We start from the raw sequence: 27,457 nt of genomic DNA on the forward strand, positions 1-27,457 counted from the left end.
TTACGAGTCTCAAAACACGGGATAGCCAGATATCCCTAGCCAGTTGCCACGGGGTGCCTCCATGATGGGGAGAACACCACACCACCCTGATAAATACTCGGTTGCGAGTATTGGAACATAAATAGGGAAACAACAGGGTGGCCCCTTTTGTCAATGTCTAACTCAAGGTGCGAGTATTGCGATCATGACAAGGCTTACAAAGGCAGGCTTCCACCCACAGACAGCCGTTCTCCTTGAGTTCAGTGAATACTGTGTTTTGCTGATTTGTCATTGCCCCAACTAGCCAGAATCCTACCCCACACTGACGAGGGGCAAATACCCCAAAACGGCTGTCTGCGGGTGGAAGCCTGCCTTTGTAAGCCCTTGTCATAATCGCAATACTCGCACCTTGAGTTAGACATTGACAAAAGGGGCCACCCTGTTGTTTCCCTGTCTATGTTCCAATACTCGCAACAGAGTGGGACTTAAGGGGTTATTTATCAGGGTGGTGTGGTGCTCTCCCCATCACGGAGGCACCCCGTTGGCAACAGGCTAGAGATATCTGGCTATCCCGTGTTTTGAGACTCGTAACTGAGGCTCCACGGACTCTTGTTTTGCAATTAACACAATAAAAAATAATAATAATAAAAAAAAAACTCTCTCATCAATGGCACTGGGGGACAAAGATTATGAGCATGGTAATAGCTGCTGCAACTAGAAGGCAAACAGTATGCAAAGGAATGTCCTCTTCTCCTCCCAGCTATACACCCCTCCTGCAGACAACAAGTTACCGTATTTTTTTTTAGTGTCCATAGGAGGCAGACCTACTTGTTGGAAGGTCAATCTTACCTTGTTTTCTCTTTTGTTTAAAGTGTCACTGTCGTTTTATTTTGTGCCGAAATCAATAGTCCAGGCGATTTTAAGAAACTTTGTAATTGGGTTAATTAGGTAAATATGCCATTATCTGCATTAAAAAATACTTTCCCCAGGTCCCCTGCCCTCCTCTCTCTCATTCACTGCTCATTATCAGGAAATCTCGACTTTTTAACCTCAGTCGGGCCCTGGGAACCTATGGAGAAAGGGGATTAGTCGGCAGCAGAGAGCAGAGAACAAAGGATTACACAGTGGGAACTGTGAAAGCTGCTATTCAGAGGTCAGAGAGGTCAGTGCTGACTTCAGAGGAGATAGAGCGGTGATGTAGCTGTGAATTAACTCTTTGTTGTCCTGTTTTGATCTCCCTCCCCTCTCCATAGAAAATCATGAAGACAGGGGGGAGAGCTTCAAACTGCTTTTTCGTGGCAAAAATGCTTTTTTTTTTGGCTAATAAACCCAATTACAAAGTTTCTTAAATTGCTTGTACTATTGTTTTCTGCAAGAAAAAGAAAAATTAAACAGTGACACTTTAAGGATTACAGGGATAACATGATGTTGCCTTAATATATGGAGGGTGAACAGTGCAATATAGGTATCAACTAAGCCTCATGTAACACAGTAGATATGTGTGTCCTATAGCAGGCATACAGCCATATATACCTTCCTTTTCTTGGTCTCCATCATGCATTTTCCCATCAAAATCCTCAGACATTTCAATAGCATTATCCTCTTCTTTTACATCTGGCTTGTCATCAGCATCATCCTTGTCTTTTTCTTGGCCTTTTTTAAAGGTATCTTCAACCTTAGAAATGCACCAGAATAAAAAGTGTACACTCATTCATTTAAATACTAGGTACAACATAACACATTAAAGGGGTTATCCAATGCTACAAAAACACGGCCACTTTCTTTCAGAGACAGCCCCACTCTTGTCTCCAGTTCAGGTGCAGTTTGCAATTAAGCTCCATTCACTGCAATGGAACTAAGCAGCAAAACCTGCCCAAGCTGGAGACAAGAGTGGTGCTGTCTCTGGAAGAAAGTGGCCATGCTTTTGTAGCGCTGGATAACCCCTTTAACAAGTATGTAAATTTTAATATTCATACCTGGTCTTCATTTTCAATTTTATCACTGACATCCTTCAAGCCTTCTCCTTCCCCTATACCACCACCTTCATAATCATGGAACTCTGTAGCTCCCTCACCGGCAGAATCTTCAATGAGTTCTTTAGGAAGGCAGAATCCCTATAAGATAGTAATTGAATCATATATATATATATAGACATTATATATATTATATATATATATATATATATATATATATATATATATATAAAATTGAATATTATATATACCTGTATAAACACTTGTGTTTTCTTTCTGCTCTAAAAACGCTTAATTTCATTGGTGGACAGTGTCAATTAGGCGGGGCTTCATGATAGTTGGACATTCTAACTAGTCAGGAGATGAGGCCCAACTGCCGTGAATCCACGCCTAGTTGACACTATTAACTGATGAAGTGAAGCGGGAGTAAAGAGGGGGTGGCAATACCACTTTAAATTTGTTTCTTAGAAACTCACGGTAACCCATATCTTCAATCATTATCAGTTTTACCATCAGCTACAGTGAAGCAAAATGAAGGGGCTGTACTCATTCTGTCACTGGACACTACAACAAGAGAAAAATCTACTTAGTAGTCAAACGTCTTATTTACTACACGCGTCTTAAGCTCTCTGACGAACTAGGTTTTGTTTAATGTTGAGCACAGTTTATAATAGATTGTTTAATGCTAGATGAGGTGGACCTCTATGTACTAAAATTGAACAATCTCTGGAAGACTGATTTAAAACGAATGTACAACTTACCGAAGTAGAGAAAAAAAATTATATTATATATATATATATATATATATATATATATATTAATAACAATAATTTTTTTTAAATATTTTATAATATATACACACACATATATATATATACACACACACACATATATATATATAATATATATATATATATATATACACACACACAATATATATTATATATGACCTGTTCATGCCCTGCCACAATGTACACAACCTAGTTTATTTCTGCACACATTTTGCTGCACATATTGCATTTGTGGTAAACTTTTCCAGCATTCGTGCAATTTATGCCAAAATATTAGGAAAAATACCATATACTGTATGAATAGCCTTATTATCTGTTTATAGTTCACGGTTGTTTTAGTGTATCTAAATTTAGTGTTGTAAATTTTCTGTGACAAAACTGGTGCTTACCTTTTGAGAAAGCTCTGTAAATAAATACGTCAAGACTGAAAGTAGTTTCCCTGTAGCCCTGTGTGTTGTTACTGACATAATGAGGTAAAACAGGAGGAGGTCAGAATACGAAGACAGCATTGGTAAGAGTCGGACAAGTAAGCCACAGCACTGGTTAAAAAACTGTATAAAAAAAAAGTTACAAAATATAAGTTGTAATGAAATAAAAACAAACATTTTAAAAAAGACTACATTGAAATGTATGATTGCATACAAGTATTGTAAAAGATATAAGCCTACCGTGTGCTTATCCTTTATACAGTCCTCGCCATAGATTTTAAGCCGCTCGAGCAGTTCGGAAACAGCAGATATTGTAGTCTGTACAGCCAAAGCTTTTAAATCATGGCAGAGATCCTCAGTCAGCAGTTTAGTAATGAGGCCTTCCTGAAGACACTCTTCTTTGTGGTCCTCAGCTAAGAACAAAAATAAATAAAAAATTAGATATAGATTAAGAGTTTAAATCGATTAAATGTGTAAGCTGTTAAAGGTGAGCATACCCTTAAATATTAATACATAAGTTAGTACTAGAGGTTTTACCTTCTTTTTCCACAGGTTCAGATGTGTTTTTCAGCTCCTTCTTTTCTACAAGTTTTTGAATGGCACATAAAATGTTCTTGATGGCAGCTTCCACACGGTCAGAGAAATCCTTTACATAGTTTTCATCAGATTCTTGGCTCCCTTATAATAAAATGTGGGTAAATTATGAGCAAACTATAAGACAACACAAGTAAAGACTAACCAAAAGCATAAAACCAATAGCAGAATTGTGTGTTTGAACAGTTTTTAGTAAAGGTGCAGCTGTATACCCAAGATCACTAGACCTCAATAGTAATGCCCTTGAACAAAATGTAATCCTAATTGATAGCTCAATATAACTTGGCATCTGGGACCATCTTAAAAGGGGACCTTCTCTAGGGATTCATCTTATATGCAAATTTGCAGGGCATAAAATTTACCTGTAAATTTTTTCAGAAAAAATTATTATAGTGCAAAACTGTCACAAAAGTCAATTTACAGGTCAGAGAAAACCTGTTGTCTGTCCTGTCTGCCAGTCATAAACGAGCATTAGGAAAAGAGCTAGAGTAATGCAATTCTATGGGGCTGGTTCTCACAATGGCTATATGGTGCTGTGGAGCTAATGCAGTTATGACCTAAGGGGATCGGGGACAAAAGCTGCTCTGTAAAATATTTAGGCCCAATTTCAAAATTATACAAAATGATGGCCAAAAAAATTTCAACAGCTTTCAGATGGAACAGAAAAGGCCACAGCTATTTAAATATATAATTTTACCAGACAGAAGGACTTTTTTCCCATTATGTCCCTATGGAGTACTGCCATATAGGCATCAGACACAGTAACCTGTTATATAACTTAACTGTAAATAAAGTGTTCCTTTAGCTGGTAGCAGCATACACTGTAAAAATCCGGCCGCCACACTCCCGATGCAGGCGCATGCCGGAGACTGAATTGTTCCAGCAGCGCAGTTGATGACTGCATTATACAATGGGGATGGGGCTGCCAGAAGAAACCAGTCTCTAGTGCATGCCTGCATCAGCAGCGCTGTGGCAGTATTATGACAAAGTATCCTTTAATGTGGTAAAAGGTCACAGGTCTTTAAGTTCAATCTTTTTTTATTTCACAGACTAATTCTGTGCAAATTCATAACTATTTTAAAAAGTATACGTTGTATTGTAGAGGAGACGGCACTTCTGTGGTGGTGCTCGTGGTGGGATGGCATTCCCGACGTAGTAGATATGAAAGTCCCGGCACTCACCTGAGTGAGTGCAGGGACTTTCTTATCTACTACTTTTAAAACTACATGGACACAAAAAAAAACAACTTGTCAAGAACTGCAAAATAGGCATTATTTTGTGAAAAAAACAAAACAAAACAAAACTTTTCATATTTCAATGTATCTTTTTTTTTTTTTTACATATATAGTGCAAGGTAACGGGGGAAGATCAACCATGCATTAATTAAAATTAAGCATTTTTAGTTTTATTTCTGTAAAACAACAGACAAGCCCCTCGATCTCTCTCAATGTAGAATATTTAGATGCTGAGGAAATAATGGTCTAGAGCATTCAGGTAATATAATCTAGTTTAGGTGTTTCTTACTCTTTGCTCTTCCGATTGCCTGCAGACGGGACTTCCACAAAGTGAACTCTCTGATTGCTACCCGAATTTCTTCTCTGATGTAGTGAATACTCTTCAGGAAAGGCAAGTGCTGCGCAGCCTCCTTCACTTCTGTCTCTGGGAGAACAAACAGCAACTCTACCTCTCTCAAGTCAAGAGCTATCTGCTGCATTGAATCTAGTGCTGAAGAGCAAGCTTCAAAATGTTTCCTAAAAAAAGAAAAAAGGAAAAAATAAGGTAATAGCTGCATACCAGTATCTTAAAACACTGAATGGGCAGTGTCCCCTTAAAAAAAACAAAAAAAACAACTTTTGATCAGTAAGGGTGTTCAGATGCTGCCCAACCACTAGAAGTCTCACGTCATTTATGTAGAGGTGTACGCCTCTATCTAAATTTATTTAAAGTGTCAATGTTGTTTCATTTTTTTTTTTTATGTGCAGAAATCAATACTACAAGCGATTTTAAGAAACTTTTTGATTGGGTTTTTAGCTGAAAAGTGTATTTTTATCATGAAAAAGCAGTTTGAAGCTCTCCCCCGTCTTTATGGTTCTCTATGGAGACGGGAGGGGTGGAGGGAGATGGGGCACCAAAACAGGACAGTTAATTTATAGCTAAATCACGGGGCTATCTCCTCTGGAGTCAGCACTGATCTCTCTGACCTCTGAATACCAGCTTTCACACAGCTCCCGCTGTGTAATCCTTTGTTCTCTGCTGGCGACTAATCTCCCTCCTCCCTTCTCCATAGATTAGACAGGGCCTGACTGATGTAAAAGCCAAGATTTCCTAATAATGAGCAGTGGATGAGAGAGGGAAGGGAGGGAGGACCTGGGGAAAGTCTTTATGAATGCAGATAATGACATATTTGCCTAATAAACCCAATTACAACGTTTCTTAAAATCGCCTGGACTATTGATTTCTGTAAAAAATAAAAAAAATGCATTGACTGACACTTTAAATTTGCAGAAGCCTCCCAGTGAAATAAGTATGCAGACTTTATAATTTTGAGCACACATGAAGCTATATAACAAATATATGCTTCCCCACAAAACCCCTATTTTGTTAATTCCCCCTTTGAAAAGCAATTACAGAGTATAAGACACAGAAAAAATAGATAGATATAGATAGATAGAAAGATATGTATATCACGCACATTATTTGACTGTAGTATATGATGGGTATCACTAGACAAGTGGTTAGTGAATTTTACACTAATGGGTATGGGCACTATGGGGGCAGTGTAATACGTTTAAAAAGGTTACCCAGGCATACAAAAACATGGTTAGTTTGGGTGCAGTTTTGTAGTTCAGATCCAGTGAAATGAATGGAACCTAGTTGTAATACCCCACACAATCTGAAGAAAGAAGTGGTAATGTTTTTTTCAAGAAGGTAGCTGTGTTTTTCTTTTTATAACCCTGTTTGTGTAAGGTAAAAGTGATTGCCACAAAGTATCAGACATCACAATCTGGACACAGGTAAGATGGCTTGGGGGGCAATAAGAGGCTGAGTTATGTGCAGAAGAGAAATTAGATGGGCAGTCGCTCTAGAGTAAAAAAAAAAAAAAAAAAATTACAATACACAATCAAAAGAGCAAATCTACTTTCATCAGGGGGATAGGCAGATGTATTGTTTTCCTTTTAACGGATCTTTTGTGAAGAATAAATCACTTCTTAAAGAAAAGTGAACCATTGTGTTTAGCCCCTTGTAAAACAGATCTTAAATAAGGTCTTACCAAGAGTAAAATAGAGGCTTGCAAGACTGCAGTTGAATAGTGTCAATGGTTGTTTTTGCGGCCTTAATATCTGTTAACATCTTGGCTACTGTCTCATTCAGCTGCTGCCAGTCACTGTCTGCTCTGCGAATGGTACATAGTTTGGGCAGGCCATCTGCAGCGGCTGGAGAAGGAACATTCATTTCGTCTGTCCAAGGCTTGGCTTCTCCACAAGTCTTATTCTGTCCTTCCGCATTATTTATAGGACAACATTCCAATAACCAGGATAGCTGTTCGAGTACAATGCTGCACTGCATCGAAAGCTTCTGCAACCTCTCAAGCCACTGCTTAACCCCATCTTGTGGTGGAAAGGCAATCTTGTACTCCTCAGACCACTCCAGGCGATGGCTGATCTCCTGCATACAACCTAACAGATTTCTGTAACATATGAACAAACACAGAAGAGAATTTGTAATTAGGAATAAAGTCATTACTTGAGAAATTACACAGGTCGCTATTAGAGATGAGCGAATCTGGAGCATGCTCGAGTCCATCCGAACCCGAACTTTCAGCATTTGATTAGCGGTGGCTGCTGAAGTTGGATAAAGCCCTAAGGCTATGTGGAAAACATGGATATAGTCATTGGCTGTGTCCATGTTTTCCAGACAACCTTAGAGCTTTATCCAAGTTCAGCAGCCCCAGCTAATCAAATGCCGATCGTTTTGGTTCGGATGGACTCGAACCCGAACCCGGTCGCTATACATATATCATATGCTGAAAATAATCAGTTAATACACACTAGTTTTCTTCCTAAGAAAATAAAAACATCTACAGGAATATTCAATCCATAAATTAAATATTTCTTGAAGCATCAAATTGACTCGTGTTCCCTTTTTCACAAGACATTTAACATATGCAAAAGGATGGAGTCTAATATGGATCACTACCTGTACTTTGTTTTTATTTTTTTTTTTGTTTTTTTCTCTCTCTTTTTTATGCATTGCAGGAGAAAACGCAAACATTAAAGGAAAAGTCCGGCCAAAATTTATTTTTTATGTTATTACTTATGGAAAGTTATACAATTTTCTAATGTACATTAATTATGGGAAATGCTCATATAATGTAATTTCCTTAATTTAGTGTATCAGGAAGTGTTAGAATTCTCTCAGAAGCAGTGACGTCACTACCAACGGTGTAATTTCTATGGAGTGTCCAGCAGGGGGCGCTCTCTATATAGAAGTCAACGAGTACCATTGACTTCTATATATAGTGCGCCCCTGCTGGACACTCCATTGGAATTACAATGGATGTGTGTATGTAATTTAATGTACTGTACTTTGCGATTGAATACATTTATGGAACACTTTGGGGAGCAAGAGTCCTTGCTCCCTAAAGTATCCCATAAATGTAATCAATAAATACATTTGCAGGGCACCGAGCAGGAAGGGAGAGAGGTGCCATCTACCTCCCCCCTCCTTGCTCGGTGCTGGGAACATATACAAAGTACTACTCCCCCATTATCTGCAGATAAGGGGGAGTAGTACCTTTGCTATCTTATCGCCGCCGCTCACACAAGTGCCGCCCGCTCCGCCGCCGCTCACACAAGTGCAGCCCGCTCCGCCGCTCACATAAGTGCCGCCCGCTCCGCCGCCGCTCACAGTAGTGCCCCCTCCTCCTCCTCGAAACACTATGGCCCCACTGACTCCCCGCCGCCCGTGCCGCTCCTCACACTATCCGGCCGGCCACCGCTCTCTGCTCCTGCATGCCAGCCGCGTCAGCCCTCACCCACACCGGCCTGGGACACCAGGAAGCACCAGGAACGCCGTGCTGCTGGACGGGGTGGGTGAGGGCTGACGCGGCCGGCCTGCAGGAGCAGGGAGCGGTGGCCGGCCGGATGGTGTGAGGGGCGGCGAGGAGTCAGCGGGGCCATAGTGTTTGGAGGAGGAGGGGGAGCGTAGGAGGAGGGGCCACTACGGTGAGCGGCGGCAAAGCGGGCGGCACTTATGTCAGCAGCGGTGGCGGAGCGGGCGGCAATTGTATGAGCGCCGGCGCGGGCGGCGATAAGATAGCACAGGTACTACTCCCCCATTATCTGCAGATAATGGGGGAGTAGTACTATGTATATGTTCCCAGCACCGAGCAAGGAGGGGGGAGGTAGATGGCACCTCTCTCCCTCCCTGCTCGGTGCCCTGCAAATGTATTTATTGATAACATTTATGGGATACTTTAGGGAGCAAGGACACTTGCTCCCCAAAGTATTCCATAAATGTATTCAATCGCAAAGTACAGTACATTACATTACATACACACATCCATTGTAATTCCAATGGAGTGTCCAGCAGGGGCGCACTATATATAGTCTTCTATATAGAGAGCGCCCCCTGCTGGACACTCCATAGGAATTACACCGTTGGTCGTGACGTCACTGCTTCTGAGAGAATTCTAACACTCCCTGATACACTAAATTAAGGGAAATAGCAGTATATGAGCATTTCCCATAAATAATGTACATTAGAAAATTGTATAACTTTCCATAAGTAATAACATATAAAAAATAAATTTTGGCCGGACTTCTCCTTTAAGTATAAAAGTAATTTTGGCTGGTATTATTGACCTCTATAGGAAAATATGGCTGTACATGGCCTCTGACAGACAGTACATACAAATATCAACTATGAAAATATTACTGTTGATTAATATTAAATGGGCACTCTCACTTTAAAGAAGTTTTGGCCAACGCTGACCGAATAAAACTTTGCACATGACTAATTTTTTTTATTTTTAGATGTACACTAACTCTCTCTAGAACTTTTCATCTACAGACCTAAGGATTCACAGGATATGCCACAAAGGCAGATATGGGAATATCCCCTTAATACAAGGTATAATGCCACTAAAACAGTGCCCTAGATATATAAACAAATCATCAACTCTACACTTTTTTTTCTACCTTTTGTTTGCTTGTTTTAATTTAAGGAACTGTGAAAACAAAATACTTTGACATACCGGAGAGTAATCCACTGCTCTGTAACGGTAGTAAGGTAGCGTCTCTGTTTCAAGAGGATCTTTAAAAGATGACCGGAGAAACCCTTGCATCTTTCAATGTTCCCTAAGCCAAGTTCCTAATCAGAAGAATATTATGGAAAACTATAAAGTAACAAGAATTATAGGACGAAACAAATAAGGAAAATACCAATTCAGTTAATTGAAAAAAGGAAACAGAAAAGGGTCAAACAAACAAAAACGGCTTCTTCCAAACCAAACTTATAAACCATGATGTATAGTCATATGATCACTCTGTTGTTTGTAATTTAAACATTTTTGGAGCTCCAGGCATCATCATGAATAACGATGCCTGGAGTTCCGAATTCCTGTGCATACATTAAAATCCATCAGTATCTCTCACCTTGACGGGATTTACCAGTGCAGCCTCCAGTCTAGCATTACGAGCAAGTGATCTGTAGAAATACTTCTGACAGCCATCCCAAGTGCTGGTGATTTCTGCATGCAGCCTGAAGGGAAGATATCATATGCTCATTCCTAATCATCACTCTCTGTTTTCCTGACACGGCACATTTTTTCGCTAAATATTAAAATGTACAGCCTAAGTCATGAAGCCACAAATAAATGTAAATTTTTTTTCTCGTATAATTCTATGGTGTACACATATTGTTAGATGATGTTGTTATGATGAGACAATATACTAGCCTGAAACATCAGGAAACTGGTTTACAGTAATTACATATTAACTTTTGAGTTTTTACTTAGTCAAGAAAAACATTTAAACTAAAATTTAACACTTCTGAAACTATAAAAAAAAAAAAGGAATACTCACTCAGAATTGGCTTCCAATGTACTATTTGAGATTGATAAGGCAGTGTTCAAGTCCAAAGGATGGAGGCAAAGCATATCCTGGTTGTTCTTCTTACGCATCCATGCAATCCCCTGGCGATATGATAAACCTACAAGTTGTGATAGTAAAAATGTAAGAAAAAGTAAGCTTTTCAGCTATTTTCCTTCTCTATGACTTTTCAATAAAGTAGCAAATAGAGATGAGCAAATTTTTCAAAATTTGGTTCTCAGAACATTATTGAATTGCATTAAAACAGCTAAACAATGGTGCAGTTTTGGTGCTATACCTACCTGACTGTGCTCCCCAGTGTCCTCTTCTGCACCGCCTCCAGCCAGAGTAGCCAAAGACTGACAGACAGGACAGTGGCAGCCAGTGACTGGCTGAGCGGGCTTCTCACTCTCCAGACATAAGTGACAGCCTGCTGAGCCAATCACTGGCTGCTTCTGTCCCGTCTCAGTCAGTAATTGAGGCAGCGTGCGTGCGTGTGTGTATCTCTATCTATCTATCTATCTATCTATCTATCTATCTATCTATCTATATATATATATATATATATATATATATATATATATCTATATATATATCTATGTATATAGTGGTACCTTGGTTTAAGAGTAACTTGGTTTAAGAGCGTTTTGGTTTAGGAGCTCACAGTTTTTTAAAATTGTGACTTGGTTTAAGAGCATTGCTTTGATTTAAGAGCTCCCTGTACTGGGTGCGAGGGCAAGTGGAAGAGGGTCATGGTCTGCATAGCGGGGTCTACAGCCCTGTACTGTGACCCAGGAAGTCTCCCTCACCTTCCAAATCATAGCAGATCCACTTCAAGCTGGGGCTTACATCAGGGGAAAGGACTGTGGAGGTAATCTCTTCATAGTTGTAACCCCTCTCTCCCCGGACAGAGAGTGCTGCATGTATGTGCCCACATCTGCCCTGCTCATTCCTTTATGCTCCCTGCAGTCTCTCTCCGCCCTTGTGTTTCCCATCCTCTCAATTACTGTACAGTAACTTATAATATCACATATTCTGCTGTTTTTGAATGTTTGTTTCATCTGTTTCACGTTATTCAGAATAATAAATCATTATTTTTGGGGTACGGAACCAATTGTCTGCATTTCTATAATTTCCTATAGGAAAATTTGCTTTGGTTTAAGAGTGGATTTGGATTACAAGCACAGTCCTGGAACGAATTATGCTCGTAATCCAAGGCACCACTGTATCTCTCTATATCTCTATATCTCTCTATATCTCTATATCTCTCTATATCTCTATAGCTATATATATATATATATATAATATATATATATATATATATATATATATATCTATATATATATATATCTATATACTTATATATATATAATATAATATATATATATATATATAATTATATATATATATATATCTATATATCATCTCTAGTAGCAAAAGTTTCTAACATTAAATTTTTTTTCTTTTTTAAACCTTAGCAAAAAATTTGCATTCTGAACACCAGAGTAGTCCATTAAGAGTAAAATCTATTCCACACATCACATAACATACCTGTTCGAGACAACATTTTAAAAAGTTCTGCAAGTGCCCTTTGCTTTTGCATCAAGATGTGCTTGGCCTCAGACTTCTGCTTCTCCTTCTCTGCACTCTGGTCTATGGTAAGATTTTGAAGCTCTTGCACAGATTCTATAATTCCCTCTGTAATAAAACCATGAAATTACTTGTTACGGCACGTGACAAACAACACACATGTGGTAACTAAACTGTCTGAAACAAGTATAAAAGCGTTAAATAAGTTTGTTTATACCTGTAAACGTATTGAGATTTTCAAACAAGGCTGGCATTAAGCTTTTCTTTATGAATGAACCGCACAAATGTCCCATTCTCTTAGTCAGCTTTGGAAGGCGGCATTGAAGTGATGCGGCTGAATAAATATCTTCTCCACAGTTTAGCTGTAAGACAAACATAAAAATAATCACAAGATCACATTTAAAGTAAAAAAAGTGGCTACATGCTTATTAGATCTATAAACGTAGCAGAATTGCCATTTTGTACAACTCATACACAATGGGGGATATTACATACACTGCCAGGTGTTCCCCATTGACTGCATTCTACAGAATTTTTTTTTATAGTAATGGCCCTATAGGAAAGTACATTCCACTGCACATACCACCACAACAGAGGCAAAGACTTTTGGCCTCTTGGGTGACTGGAGCCCTATCGATAATCTTGACATATACCCCGAAAGGGTTGTCCTGTTAATATGCCAAACACACAGCTTGGGCCCAGTGTGCACAATGATCAAGATGCACTACAAAAACATGGCTACTTTCTTCCAGAGACAGCCCCACTCTTGCCTCCAGCTTGGGCGGGGTTTTGCTGCTCAGTTCCATAGAAGTGAACGGAGCTTAATTGCAAACTGCACCTGACCTGGAGACAAGAGTCGTGTTGTCTCTGAAAGAAAGTGGCCATGTTTTTGTAGCACTGGATAACCCCTTTAAAAGGAATTTTAAAAAACTGTAATTAAAGTATTCTCCTAAAGTCTTACTGGTACACGGCTTGCTTCAGAAGATGAGGCAGTGTTTAGTACTGAAGTGAGCTGTTGCACAGCGTTTCTTTTGACTTTCGAGTCAATTCCAGTCTCCGTTAAATCCAGTTGATCGTCATGGGCACTTTCCACTAAAGCTGAAGACGAGGCTTCATTCAGAGCAGCTTCAAACTTCTTAATGAATTTAAAAAGTGTTCTAAAAGGAAAGCAAGACATGAAATGTTTAGCGTCTACTCTGGACAGTAGCGTGAAAACAAAGAAAAAAAAAATTATATATAAATAAATATATAATTTTTTTTTCTTTGTTTTCACACACACATATATATATATATATACACATACATATATACACACACATATATGCATACATCCATATACATATACACACACACAGGACTGTTTCCTCTAGGAAGGAAAAGACGGGGGAAAAATAACACATTGTTATCCATATATTGGTGTCACTAGTGAACACAGCCTTGATGTCCATGCAGAAGTGTACCAGCTCCCCCAAGGTGTAAGGACAGTTTTTAGTTCTCTCCTTCAAACCCCTGGACACTGCACTGTGATTTAAATAGCCAACATAGTCCAAAGAATGAGAGGGGCTGTAAGGGTGATGGTATGCTATTGTATGCACATACAGTAGTAAACGCTGCAGCCTTCCATCAGGGGGGGAATGAGGGGTCTCTCTCACTATACAGAATAAAATAATCATCTAAATGAGCTTAATCTGTTGCCAACATATACTACTGTCTTACCGATGTGTCTTTTCCACAGATTGTTTTACAGACCAAAAACTGACATCATTCCACCTGGATATTTTTACAAAATCCTAAAAGAAAAAAAAAAAAATTATAAAACTTACTAATTCTCTACAAAAAATATCAATGTCCAAGAAGTGTAACCCATAATTTGCTCCAGTCTTACATGAATAAAAAGCAAAAAGGAAAATAAAGGTAGCATTAAAAAAAAACATCATTCCTAAAAGGTAAAATTTGGCTCTTCGATAGTCAGAAAGGCCCTAACTATGAGAAAGGGTTAATTAAGTCAAAGTACAAAATTTTTTTTATAATTCACGTTTTAAGAACTAATTTGCTTTTGGTGCCGACTTCAATTATTAGACTTGTTTAACTATGCTTCAATTAGGACAACCATGCTGCAAGTCACATTTAACTAGATACTGCCCAGAACACATACGTACTTTTAGTTCTTTTTCCACAGGTTTACGCAATTCAGTAATTCTTGCTTCGACAGATGGCAAAAACTGCTTGTAATAATGGTAAAGATTCCAGAGTAGACTGCATAACAAATCTGCAGAAACATGTACAAGTTACATATACAAACGTACATAGTTACATAGTACAAAAACATACTACAGTAGCTGAACCAAACACACTGAAAAACTGGTTCCTTAGATGCAGTAATTTACCAACATGTTTACATTTATCCTTTGTTACCTTCAGTTATTTCATTTTAACACATAACATATAGTACATAATGTGCTGATTTTTGTCTTAGCACACAGATTTGCTAAGGAAAACCTACCAGACTTCTGGTACAATTTATACCAAAAAAGTGGCTCACATACTGTGTACCACATGCTAGATATCGTGCCCGGTAAAACTGTAAGACTAATGCTAAGTTTACACGAGGCGATTATTGGCCCGATCGTACGATTAACGATTTCGAAGTAACAATTTATTTTTTTTAATAACGACCGGCGTTTAGACAGTACGATATATCGTACGGAAAAATCGTTTTGCGATGGCGCGCCCGCAGCCAGGCCCCCTGCCCATCCGCAGCCCGGCCCACGGTCAACCGAAGCCCCCTGCGCCACCCCAATCGCCACCCGGCGGCGGCGGGTGGGGGTGGCGTTCGGAGCGGCGGGGATGGCGATCGGGGCGGCGTTGATCGGGCGGCGATTGAGCCGGCGCAGGGGGCTGCGGATGAGCGGGGGGCCGGGCTGCCGGACTATCGTGTGACGACTGTTTACACGGAACGATCGGCGAATTTTTTGCGAACTACGAACAACGATTTATGAACATGTTAAAGATCAAAATGAACGATTTTTCGATCGTTCGCCGCGTTTACATGTACGATTATCGTTCGAATTCGATCGTTATTGCGAGAATTCGCCCGATAATCGCTCCGTGTAAACTTAGCATAAGACTAAGTAATGGAATACAATACTTTCAGCTGCAAGTGGAAGATGAAGAAATTAGAGTTTTTTCTTAGCACCGGAGTACCTCTTTGTATTAACTCTAATATGCTATATTGCAGCAACTTTTGAAAATTTAGCAGTCACATTGGTCAGCTGATCATAGCAGGTCCACATTATTTAATCTTCAATGTTCACCTGTTAATGCCAAGGGAGGTTGTATCCTTTCCTGAAGGGTGCCCATTTTACAGGTCAACACTGAATTTAAGGGGTACTCCAGAATTTTATCATCTATATAACTACAGCCGTACAAAAAAAAAGTTTTAAAGAAGCTATTTTTACCTCTCTACGCTCCCCTGTTGTCCTCAGTCAGTGTCTCTGGTCCCCTGCTAAACCCTGCCGCCAATTCTAATACAAGGTCTTCTTGGCATTGACAACCCACTCAACCAATCTCAGTCAGTGATTGGCTGGGGCTGTCACTGACTGACCGATACAGCATTATTAAAGTGACTCTGTACCTACAATCTGTTCCCCCCAAACAGCTTGTACCATCAGATAGCTGCTTTTAATCCAAGATCTGTCCTGGGGTCCATTTGGCAGGTGATGCAGTTATTGTCCTAAAAAACAAGTTTTAAGCCCCATTCACACGTCCGTGTCAGTTTTTACTGTCAGGAAATCCTGATCAGGAGACCTCAAATGTCATCAGGAAAGTATCAGGATTTCCTGACAGTAATCCGTTTTTACCATCAGGAAACCATCAGGATTTCCTGATCAGAAGATAAAAATGGGAGGTGTAGTTCTGCAAACTGGATGGTCACCGCTTGCAGAACTACAACTCCCATAATGCCAGGCTGACAGGTCATGATGGGAGTTGTACTTATGCAGCCTGTGGCCATCTAGGTTGCATAAGTAAAACTCCCATCATGACCTCTCAGCAGGACACTGTGGGAGCTTTACTTCTGGGGGGGGGGGGGGGGGGGGGGGTGGGGGGGGGCTGACCTGTCCTGGCTCCTGGTCTTCTGTTCTGGAATCGGGGGGCAGAGGATGGTGGGGTGAGTGAGGGCCCCGCAAATCTGAGGTCCGGGGGGGGGGGGGGGGGGGGGGGGGGGTGGGGGGGGGGGGGGGGGGGGGGGGGGGGGTCGGGGGGGGGGGGGGGGGGGTTTCTGCCGGCAGAGGGGTTCGGGTGGGGGCCGCTAATCTCGGGGCCTCCAATCTCAGGGCCAGGGGGGGGTGGGGGCCGGGGTAGCGCTGCCGGCTGCTGCTGGGCGGGGGTCTGTACCGCTAATCTGAGGTCCGGGGGGGGGGGGGATGCTGGGCGAGGGGTCCAGGCGGGGGTGCTAACCTGTGATCAGGGGGGGGGGGGGGTTTGGGGTGTGTGCCGCTGGGTGAGGGGTCCGGACGTGGCACCAGGAAGCAGGAGTCAGGGGTGCAGACGGGGATGGCAGCAGCTGAACACCAGCCCGTCACGAGGAAGCAGGGAGGTGGATTATGCGGGTGGTGAGGGTGCGCAGGTAATCCGGAATCGTGGGCACTTTCCTGATGTACATCAGGAAAGTGCCCGTTATTCCGGCGCTCCAATAGACTTCTATGGGGGTGTCCGTGACCAATTAAAGTCTATGGGTCCGGAAATCCGGATGGATTTTCCAGACGTGTGAAGGGGCCTCAAACTTGCAGCCCTGTGTCAAACTGGCGTAGCCTAGAGTGTCTGTGCCCTAGGCTTGCAACACCCCTCCGTCCCTCCTCCCTGCCCTCTTCATCATTAGGAATGCCCCTAAAACAATTTCTGCTATTCATTACCTGTGTGAACACGACACATCGTTAGGGCATCAGTGCAGTGTTCAGACAGGGCACAAACACTCTAGGCCACTGCAATGTGACACAGGGCTGCACATTTAAAAGTTGTTTTTAGGACAATAACTGCATTACCTGATGAACGGACCCCAGGACAGATCTTGGATTAAAAGCAGCTATCTGACGATACAAGCGGCTTGTGTGTGTGTGGGGGGACAGATTTTGGGTACAGAGTCGCTTTAAGTGAGCAGCATTAGGGAGGGACCTGAAGATACTGAAGGACAATGGGAGAGCTTGGAGAGGTAGGAATAAGATGTTTATTATGTTGTGTATAAGGACAGCATTATATAAAAAGTTTTAAAGAGCCAGAGTACCCCTTTAATGGCTGTCAGCAAAAGAGGATCTATCAGGCACATGTCATATGCTTATGTTGTTCTCCTGGGATAATCCCTTTTTTATACTTACATTATGAATAAAAAAAAAAAAAAGATAAATATATATATATATATATATATAATATATATATTATATATATATATATATATATATATATATATATATATATATATATATCCCTGAAACATTCTTATGTTGCTTGACAAAAAAGAAAGAATGAAAAAATGAAAACATTTGCATACCTTTTCTGGGTGTTTGTGGCACAAGCAGGACGTGACAATGAAAAGTCAGTATAATGTTAAGACGAGAGGAAATTCTCCCAGAGTGGATGCTTCAATAAATGTTTGTAGCGTCTTTGTAACAGACTGCAATGACTGCTCCTCATCGTGTCTGCATATATTAACCAAACCAGCAAAAAATAAAAAAAAAAAAAAGGTCAAACACTACTTTATCAGACATGTTTATCAATGACAAGCACCTAATATGCTCACCTTGCTCCTGCTCCACTTGAAGGTAATCTTCTATCAACTGATAAACAGAAAACCAGTGCCTGCGGGATTTTCCTGCATGTCGCTCCATAGCATTGTCAAGACTCAAAGACCAGCAGCTAAAAGCCAATAAAGAAATGTACTCCATTAATAGAACTGCTAAGGTTGTGTTCCCTGTTTAATGGCAGAAACTGTTGTGATACTGTGTTGTGTCAGTGAAATGAAGTGTCCACAATGTTGTCAATCAATCCTGGCAACTTTATGCCCATTTTCTAATCTCAGGTCAGTAAATGACATGCCTACTTTATAGAGCCTATCTGTCAAATGTTTCAGTAACAACCAATAGACATCTGAATAATGCAGGGACATAATGGCTGTAACTAAAGATTGAACAAATAATCTTACTTCAGTTCAAGTTTCCGCCATTGGATAATGAGCTGTGTAATTTCATCAAGGTTCTTTCGCAGAGACAAATTACGGCTAGCATTCTCTTCCCAGTCCTGTTGAAGAAAAAAAACATTTGATCACTCACAAGTTATAAATTCTCTTAAATGAAGGTAAAACAACCCGTGACTAAAAACCGAAAAATAAAAAACCTGCTACACATTATTCCCAAATTTTTTCTGTAAATGAATGGACACAGCTGAATACCTTCAAAATCTCAAGGGGTACTCAAATACTTTTTGCATTTTCTATGAAAATTTGAGAATATTTATTTTTTTTAAAATATTTCATAGAAATTCTATCACCTAACCTAATGCCAACAAATCTGATATCTCAAAGAGCTATGGGGGCGGAAGACTTACTGATGCAGGTGGGGAGCGACAGCTACCACATCTTATCTAAAAATTCGAAAGCAGTTAAGTTTTAATGTGTAATAAACAAAACAATGTACGTACTTGAGATTTTGCCAAAAGAATTTCCAGACCATTTAAAATTTGCAGAGAGGGCTGGATAGAGGAAATCCTTGAATTCTATCAATTATAGTCACAAGCTGTAAAAGAAGGAAAAAAAATATATATTTTAAAATGTTAAAAAGTAAATTCAGTATTGTATGAATAAAAATCGCCCCTGCTCGTGGCCCCGCGCGTCTCTATGGTCCTTCTATGGTCAGGCAGATTCCGCCGTCTGCCCCAAGAATGAACAGGTTTATTTTTCAGGCGGATGGCTGAATCTGTCTGTGCATAGAATGGAGTATATGGCACAGCTGGAGATGAGCGGGGACAGCTGCGGAATCCGTGGCAGGTGATCTGCCTGGATTCCTTAGTATGCTCATACCCTAAAGGGGGATATACAGCAAATAAAGAAAAAACATTTTATTACAAGCATCTTCTATAAACAAAGCACTTAGTAATACATACATGCTCCACTTCCACACCGATACCTTAAAGGGAATGTGTCACCTGAATTTTCTTTTACTGATTAGATTCAGATACTAAAAGTTGTTTTTTTTTTTACGCTAATATGTTTCTATTTTCTGACTTTTATTTTATTTTTTTTACTTCACTTTTTGTACATTATTATGGGAGCTGCCATATTGCCTGGGCTGTTCTTAACACTATTTAGTGACATGCTTTACAGAAAGGCTCATGGACATAGATAACAGCCCCAGTGGTGAGAATTAAAATTGCAAGATTTCAGGATTATTTTATAATATTGATAGAAAAATGGAAAATGCCACCAAAACCTCTTAGAAAATATTTTTAACATGAAACATTATTTAAGCAAAGTCATTTTCTGATGACACATTCCCTTTAAATCTAAATATTAAACTCTTTGCCCTTACACTCAATGCTGCCCTGCTGCCCTTGTCAGATCTGCTGCCCCACCACCAGATCTCTCCCTGCCTCCTACAGAATTGTGTATCACCTACTCCGGAATTGGTAAGTTGTGCAAATCATCTAAGCAGCAACTTATTCCTTTTCTTTTCTTAAATCATATAAGAGGTAAATCACAATAATTTTCCTATTACACTTCTCTCAGGGGACTCAGGCTGAGTGGGACGTGAAAACCCCAGAAGCCCCAAAGCAAGCCAGAGTGGGGAGCAGGTAAAGTGTACGCTCCGGCGGCGGGGGGGGGGGGGGGGTTAACGGGGCGGGCTGCTGACATACAGCGGGATGTCCATCCGGCTGCGAGTTTGTCTGCCCATAGAGTGTACAGGGCAGGGATCCGCAGCGGATCTCGCTGTGAATTTGCATCATGAAATCCGCTGCAGATCCATTACGTGTGAAGGTACCCTTAAAGAGGCTTTTCTCCTGAAATGCTGGAAAGTAGAATGTCTCCTCATTCCCCCCTCTCATCCCTGAAACTGCTTTAGAGGCCACTTTCAGCTGACTGTCAATTAGGCTGGGAAACATATGGGATGTGGAGCGAGGAGGCATTCCAGCAGTGTCTAACAGTGTCAGCAGTTTGGTACGTAAACAGCAGCTGACAGATTCACTTCAAACATGGACAATCACTTGTAAGAATTTTTAGGATAGGATCGTGTGTAACATACAGAATTCTAGTTCTAGTCAAGGATGTATTAAAAGTGAGGAATATAGCCATAGCCTCAGCATATCATAGAACATCATGAAGTTAATGTGAACTTGCTCTGATGCCAGAACAGGGTTACAGACCACCATATAGACAGACTTCCATCACAGACCGTGAGGCTCTGGCATCATCTTGCTCTATCTTGTAGGGCTCCAGTATGTTCCTCACCTGAACCAATGCAGGATGGTCTGGCCAATCTCCCAGCAACTTGTTCACCTCTTCACTGAAGCGGCTCAGCACACATTGGCACTGCCTGACCTGCTGGATGTTAGGGTGCTGATAGACGTCATAAGGGCCTTCATGCTGCACTTTAAGGTCTGAGTTACTGTTGCCCAATATTGTGTTCTGCCAGGAGTGTGCTAGCCAGCAAATGGCTGCTGAAAAAGCTGGTCATTTAAGTCAGCCCCTAAAAGTAAAAGATAAAAGACAATGAAATAACATACACAAGATTAAAGTCTGCTAAATGCCCAAACACAGACTCTAGTAGTCATATGGGAGTGCTCACAATTTTTGCCGTTGTCTCTACAACAAGTTAAAAGTTTTGTTAAATGACTAATGCTTTAATACATATCAGATTTAGGAAAATGGAAAAAGTTTTTCCACAGATATACCACTTTACGTGCCAATTATGTTGTGCCTAGCTGATGCCACCAGAGACACATGCCAAACAATTAAAGGGGATTTATCCACATGCGAGGCCATCATGTTGTGATTGGAGGGAGCCTCTGCACCAGCACCTATACACAGCAAATGGTGCTGGAAGCCCTGTGCCATCTACTGTGTAGTGACAGCAGTTCCGCTTCTAATCAATTGAACTGGAGCTGAAGTGCAGTAATGTGCGCCACCACTATATAGTAGATGGCACAAGGCTTTTAGCCCTGCGTTTAGCTACCAATGTTAAAGGGAACCAATCACCGGAAAAACGCATATAGAGCTTTTGAAATGTGCTGTTAGAGCACACAGCACACTTGGCACACGTGTTTCCATAGCCTCCGTGCCTTCCCCGTGTAAGCCGCAAAGTAACTTTATAAAACTGGCGCCCTGTATGCTAATTACCTGAGGTAGTCACCTGGGCGGTGTTCGGCTAGCAGGTAGTCACGGTCCATTCCGGCGGTACTGCGCCTGTGCAGAATAGCCTCGAATAGCCTGTTAGCCGGAGTTCGAGGCTATTCTGCACAGGCGCAGTCCAGCCGGAATGGAAGCGGCTGCACTGCGCATGAGCGGCGGCGTCCGGCATCAGTACGTAAGCGCGCCGACGTTGGGCACGGCGCGCTCCCGAGTGACGCCACAGCCACTCTGACATTTGAATCACGCCCAGAGGGGGCGTGATTACAGCGGAAGAACGCCCAGGGGACCGTGACTACCTGCTAGCCGAACACCGCCCAGGTGACTACCTCAGGTAATTAGCATACAGGGCGCCAGTTTTATAAAGTTACTTTGCGGCTTACAGGGGGAAGGCACGGAGGCTATGGAAACACGTGTGCCAAGTGTGCTGTGTGCTCTAACAGCACATTTCAAAAGCTCTATATGCTTTTTTCCAGTGATTGGTTCCCTTTAAAGTGTCACAACCACTTCACAAAACTTTTGTCGTGTCAAAAGTTTTGATTAGTCCAGGTCTCCGTGTTCTGAGATACGTCATCAGGCGGACTTAAAATGGAGCCCGACTGATCACGTGACACAGAGCCAGGAGAGGACGCGCTGCAGCGATTCTTCTCTCAGCTTTATCTCCCAATCGGTATGGGTCTGAACACTCATACCTGGACCAATCACAAAACTTTGGACAAGTCATAGAGACATGTCAAGAGTTTTGAAGTGACACTTTAAGTTCCTGGATATCACATGTGCCAGACAATTGTAGGTGCAAAGAATGTATTTAAGGTGATACTGTCGCCCCCTTTTTGCATTCTGACTTTTCTACACAGGTGTAAAAGGTAAATTTTGCAGTTTTCATATTTTATATCATACGTCATGGTGCTTGTTCAAGTAAAAAGTCATCTTTTACCAACTGCAGATTGTGCTAAATGGGCGGGGCTTCATGTCACCACTAAGCCCCACCCACAGCACCACTGTTGGCCATGCCCCTCCATTACATCATAGGCACATAGGCCTTGCCCTCTTGCAAACCATTGAAACAGGCTGGCCTAAAGGTCTAGGCCTATGTGCCGATGACATCATGGAGGGAGTGGGGTCAATGGTGGCGCAGTGGGCGGGGCTAAGTGGCACTGTTGCCGTGAAGCCCAGCCCACTTAGCACAACCTGCAGTTGAAAGATCACTTTTTACTGGAACAAGCACCATGACGTATCATATTAAATAGGGTATGAAAACTTCTAAATTTACCCATTACACCTGGATAGAGAAGTCAGAATGCAAAAAGGGGGTGACTGTCACTTTTAAACCTTACTTTTTATTTGTCATTTTGTAGGTCGATACCACGGCCATTCCAAATATATATTTTAAATAATTTTTTTCTGTTACTATTTTTAACAACAAACCTACTTTAAGAAATGATTACCCATTCACAGGAAAAGTCATAGGTGATAAGCAATTCTTGGGGGGTCTGAATGCTAGAACTCACACACAGCATCAATTGTGCACTGAACCTGCATCCAAATTCTATAAAGAGTACAGTGCTCGGCTACCATTGTAAGTTCCACAGGGTGCACACTGAGGACAAGGCATACTGCATCAGTACTTCATGCAAAAGAGGGGCACTTAGGACCCCCCATTTTTGTGATTGGTTGGTGTCCTAACAGATGGACCCTTCCCCCGCAGTTATCTATTCTAAAGTTATGTCACAAATTGTAAATCCTTTGACTTTATGTTGCCATGTTCTAACAGCCAGAACACTATCACTTTTCTGTTGATGAAGCTGTGTGGGGTTTGTTTTTTGCAGGATACGGTGTTGGTATTGTAATGGAACACATTATATGACATGACATATGACACACATTTTGAAATATGGTGAAAGATTAAAGTAATTCTGTATTTTCTATTTTTTTTTAACCACAGCATCAGGTCTCGCTCCAGTCTCAGCAGTTACCCAACAACGGGCAACCAGCTACCGGTGATAAATCGCATAGATACAGCTTCAGCTTCTGAGCCCACAGACCGCCAGTGCTGTAAATTGCTGCCAGAATTGTATGTTAACCCTTCCCACGATTACTTAAATTTAAATTTATGTATAAATTAGTGTCTACAAAAGAACTGATGCAAAAGAGATAAAATAAGACACAAACAAAATCTTTTTACCTATGAGAGGGTAGAGAGATTCTACGAGCGCAGCGCTGGTCTGGTAACAAGACAGGAACAGACTCAAGTAATTTTTGGTTAGATGCTGTGCTGGCTTCTGGTGATACCAAAGAGATCTGGCAACAGTTAGACAGAGCTGCTGATGAATGAGCATCACAGTATTCATTGAACTCTGTGACACTAGTGTAGACTGATTTACTTTACTATCGCTGGCTTGGGTCTCCATAACATCATCCAGATTGAATTGTTCTGTTAGGTCTGCAAAATCCTAAAAGGAAGCAAAGATATGTGTTAGGGACTTGAACACTATACTAACAAACTGATCACCCTTGCAGAGCACACTGACAGTCAGAGATCCATGGCTAGTTACGGGCTGGACTTCTCTCACTTCTATCTGCAACGGAATAAAACTTTATTCGCCGAAATCAATCTGATGACACAGCATATATGGTAGGGAAGCTGTGTACAACTACGATATGTATTTAGTGCAGCTAGGAGATCGATATATCAGCACCATCATGCTGTGTGATTCCCAATCCTTTGCATGCTCCGTGAGATGTGCAAGGAGGGGGACTGTGACCATCACTTAACATAGAAAGAGTAAAACTGTATATAAGAAAAAAATAGTACACAAGGGGAGACCCTGCTTTATATAGAGCTGTTCGACAACCATGTCACCCCTTACTGCTGCCAGTCAACTGAAGCACACAAAAAATGCTTTAAAAAAATGATAATACTGTATCACAGAGTAATATATAATTTTATTAAAGCAATGTATTCGCGCAAAAAAAAAAAAAAAAAATTCTCTTCAGTTTCAGCGCACACCTTTAAAAAGAAAAACAAAACAAAAAACTTTGATTATCTTCAATACAAACAATAGATTTGAGGGTTTGTCTGACAGCGCGGTCAACGGTCAGAAAAGCTAATTTAACTTTATGAATAATAATATGGCGAGTATTGTTCTCAGTACTCAGCATGGGGATCATACCTGATCATGAAGTGGAAATCTCAAACGGAATTCTCTCTCATCTTCTTCATCCTCTGTAACCCCGGAGCCAACACTTTTGCTTTTGTATTTATAGAGGCTGCTTTCTTGCTCTTCCTGCTCTTTAGCGCTCTGCTCTTGCTCATCCCACTCATTGATAATCGCCTAAAGACAAACATACATTCTAACAAAGTCATCACATAAACCCTACAAAGGTAAGATGCACATTCTTGGGTTTAAAGATAAAGGAACCTACAGTGTATGTGCCCATATTTTACACACAGTTTTCCACAATTGCATTATTTGGGCCCGTTCACACTGAGTAATTCTCACAGAATTTCAAGCGAAGCATGTGCTGCGGACTCGGCTTGAAGTTCTGCCTGTCTTATTCATTGACTAGATGTTGCGCATTCATTGTTCTAGGGCTGAAAAAAAACGATGGTCGCAGCATGACCTGTTTTACCCAGACAATCCTCCACATGCTGAGCACAGTCATCTAATCCCTGTTGGCCCTTTGGTCATTACTAATGCTGCGTTTACATGGAGCGATTATCATTCAAATTTTCGCAATAACGATCGCATTTGAGCGATAATCGTTCTGTGTAAACATAGCAAACGATCAAACGATGAGCGAGAAATCGTTCATTTTGATCTTTCAACATGTTCTCAAATCGTCGTTCATCGTTCGCTAAAAATTCGCAGATCGTTTCGTGTAAACAGTCTTTTGAAGATTCACCCTATGTAAAAGATGGGCTTAAGTGTTCTTAAAAAACGATTGCATTAACGATTTCTTACGATTTTTCGAACGATTTATTCGTCTAAACGCTGATCGTTATAAAAACCAAATCGTTGCTTCAAATCGTTAAACGATCGATTGGGCGAATTATCGCTCCGTGTAAACGCAGCATTACAGAGATCTATATAATGAACACTGCTGGGAGGACACAGAATTCCCAATGTTCCATCTATTAGGCTTACAGGTGTGTGCTCAAGCTCAAGAGTCTGAATGCAGGGAGAAAGCTTCCTGTGTTGGTTCTCAGTAGAAAGCACAGTTCTTACTTTGAGAACTGTGTTTACCTTTTTTATGTGACAGGAAACCCAAGAAGGTCAGGGGGACACAGAGTAAGCTCAAATAAATATTATATGGAAACCGCACAGCCTGTCAGCTGAAGGTGGAAGTAGTTCACTACCACCTCAATACTGCAGACTAAATGGTAAATTGCTGATACAGACAAATCTTCACCAGGCTTGACACAGCCTAAGGGCCCGTTCACACTACGGAATCTAAGCCGAAATTCTGCTGGGAACCCCAGCGCAGGGATGCCGCTGCAAATCCCGTCTGCTATCACTTTCAATGGGAGGCTTCATGCGCCTCCACTCTCCGTGCCCTTCTGCTTAAAGTGTCACTGTTTAAATTATTTTTGCAGAAATCAATAGTCCAGGCGATTTTAAGAAACTTTGTAATTGGTTTATTAGCCAAAAAATGCATTTTTATCATGAAAAGCAGTTTGAAGTTCTCCCCCCTGTCTTCATGGTTCTCTTATGGAGAGGGAGGGGTGGAGGGAGATGAGGCACCAAAACAGGACAACAAAGAATTAATTTACAGCTACATCACGGCTATCTCCTCTGAAGTCAGCACTGACCTCTGAATACCATTTTCACACAGGTCCCGCTGTGTAATCCTGTGTTCTCTGCTGCCAACTAATCTCCCTCCTCCCCTCTCCATAGGACAGACAAGGCCCGACTGGGGGACGGACCTGGGGAAATTCTTTTTGAATGGAGATAATTAGCACAAAGAAAAAAGGATAAAAGCAGTGGCTTCCCTGGCGCAGTCCATGTGGACTAGGAGTCTGATGTCTGGATCACTGGGTTTCCTCAATGTTACCAGACACAGACTCCACGTTCTGGTGAAAAGTAGTTCTTTATTTGCATTCAGCTATGGGTTTCGAAGAGGTTCCCCTCCTCTTCATCAGGCATGTGACATAAGGTGAAACTCGTAGGTGAATGCAAACAAAGAACTTCTTTTCACCATAACGTGGAGTCAGTGTCTGGTAACATTGAGGAAACCCAGTTATCCAGACAGACTACTGGTCCAGACGGACTGCGCCAGGAAAGCCACTGCTTTTATCCTTTTTTCTTTGTGCTAATCTTGCTGACAGAACTCCTGGCTGAGTTACCGGAAGATGGCAGGCTGCAATCCCACTGCAATTTCAAGCTCTGAATAGTGTCATGCCTAATTCAGTACGACCACATCAGGTGAGCGTGCATACTGTGTACTTGTGTTTGTGGCTCCCTCAGAGTTCATTTTCCTGCACATGCAGCGCTTATTGCTTTTTTCTTTCATATATCCATGAATGCAGATAATGGCGTATTTGCCTAATAAACCCAATTACAAAGTTTCTTAAAATCGTCTGGACTATTGATTTCTGCAAAAAAAAATGAAAAAAAAT

The 27,457-nt window shown here is 41.2% G+C and overlaps 1 pseudogene; it reads right to left on the bottom strand.

The window, feature by feature from the left end:
* Positions 1 to 1,512: 1,512 nt before the first annotated feature.
* Positions 1,513 to 27,457, bottom strand: part of LOC138780878 (midasin-like) — a 52,241-nt pseudogene continuing 26,296 nt past the window's right edge.

This window comes from Dendropsophus ebraccatus, unplaced genomic scaffold (genome assembly GCF_027789765.1).
Source record: "Dendropsophus ebraccatus isolate aDenEbr1 unplaced genomic scaffold, aDenEbr1.pat pat_scaffold_906_ctg1, whole genome shotgun sequence".
NCBI classification, from domain to species: Eukaryota; Metazoa; Chordata; class Amphibia; order Anura; family Hylidae; genus Dendropsophus; species Dendropsophus ebraccatus.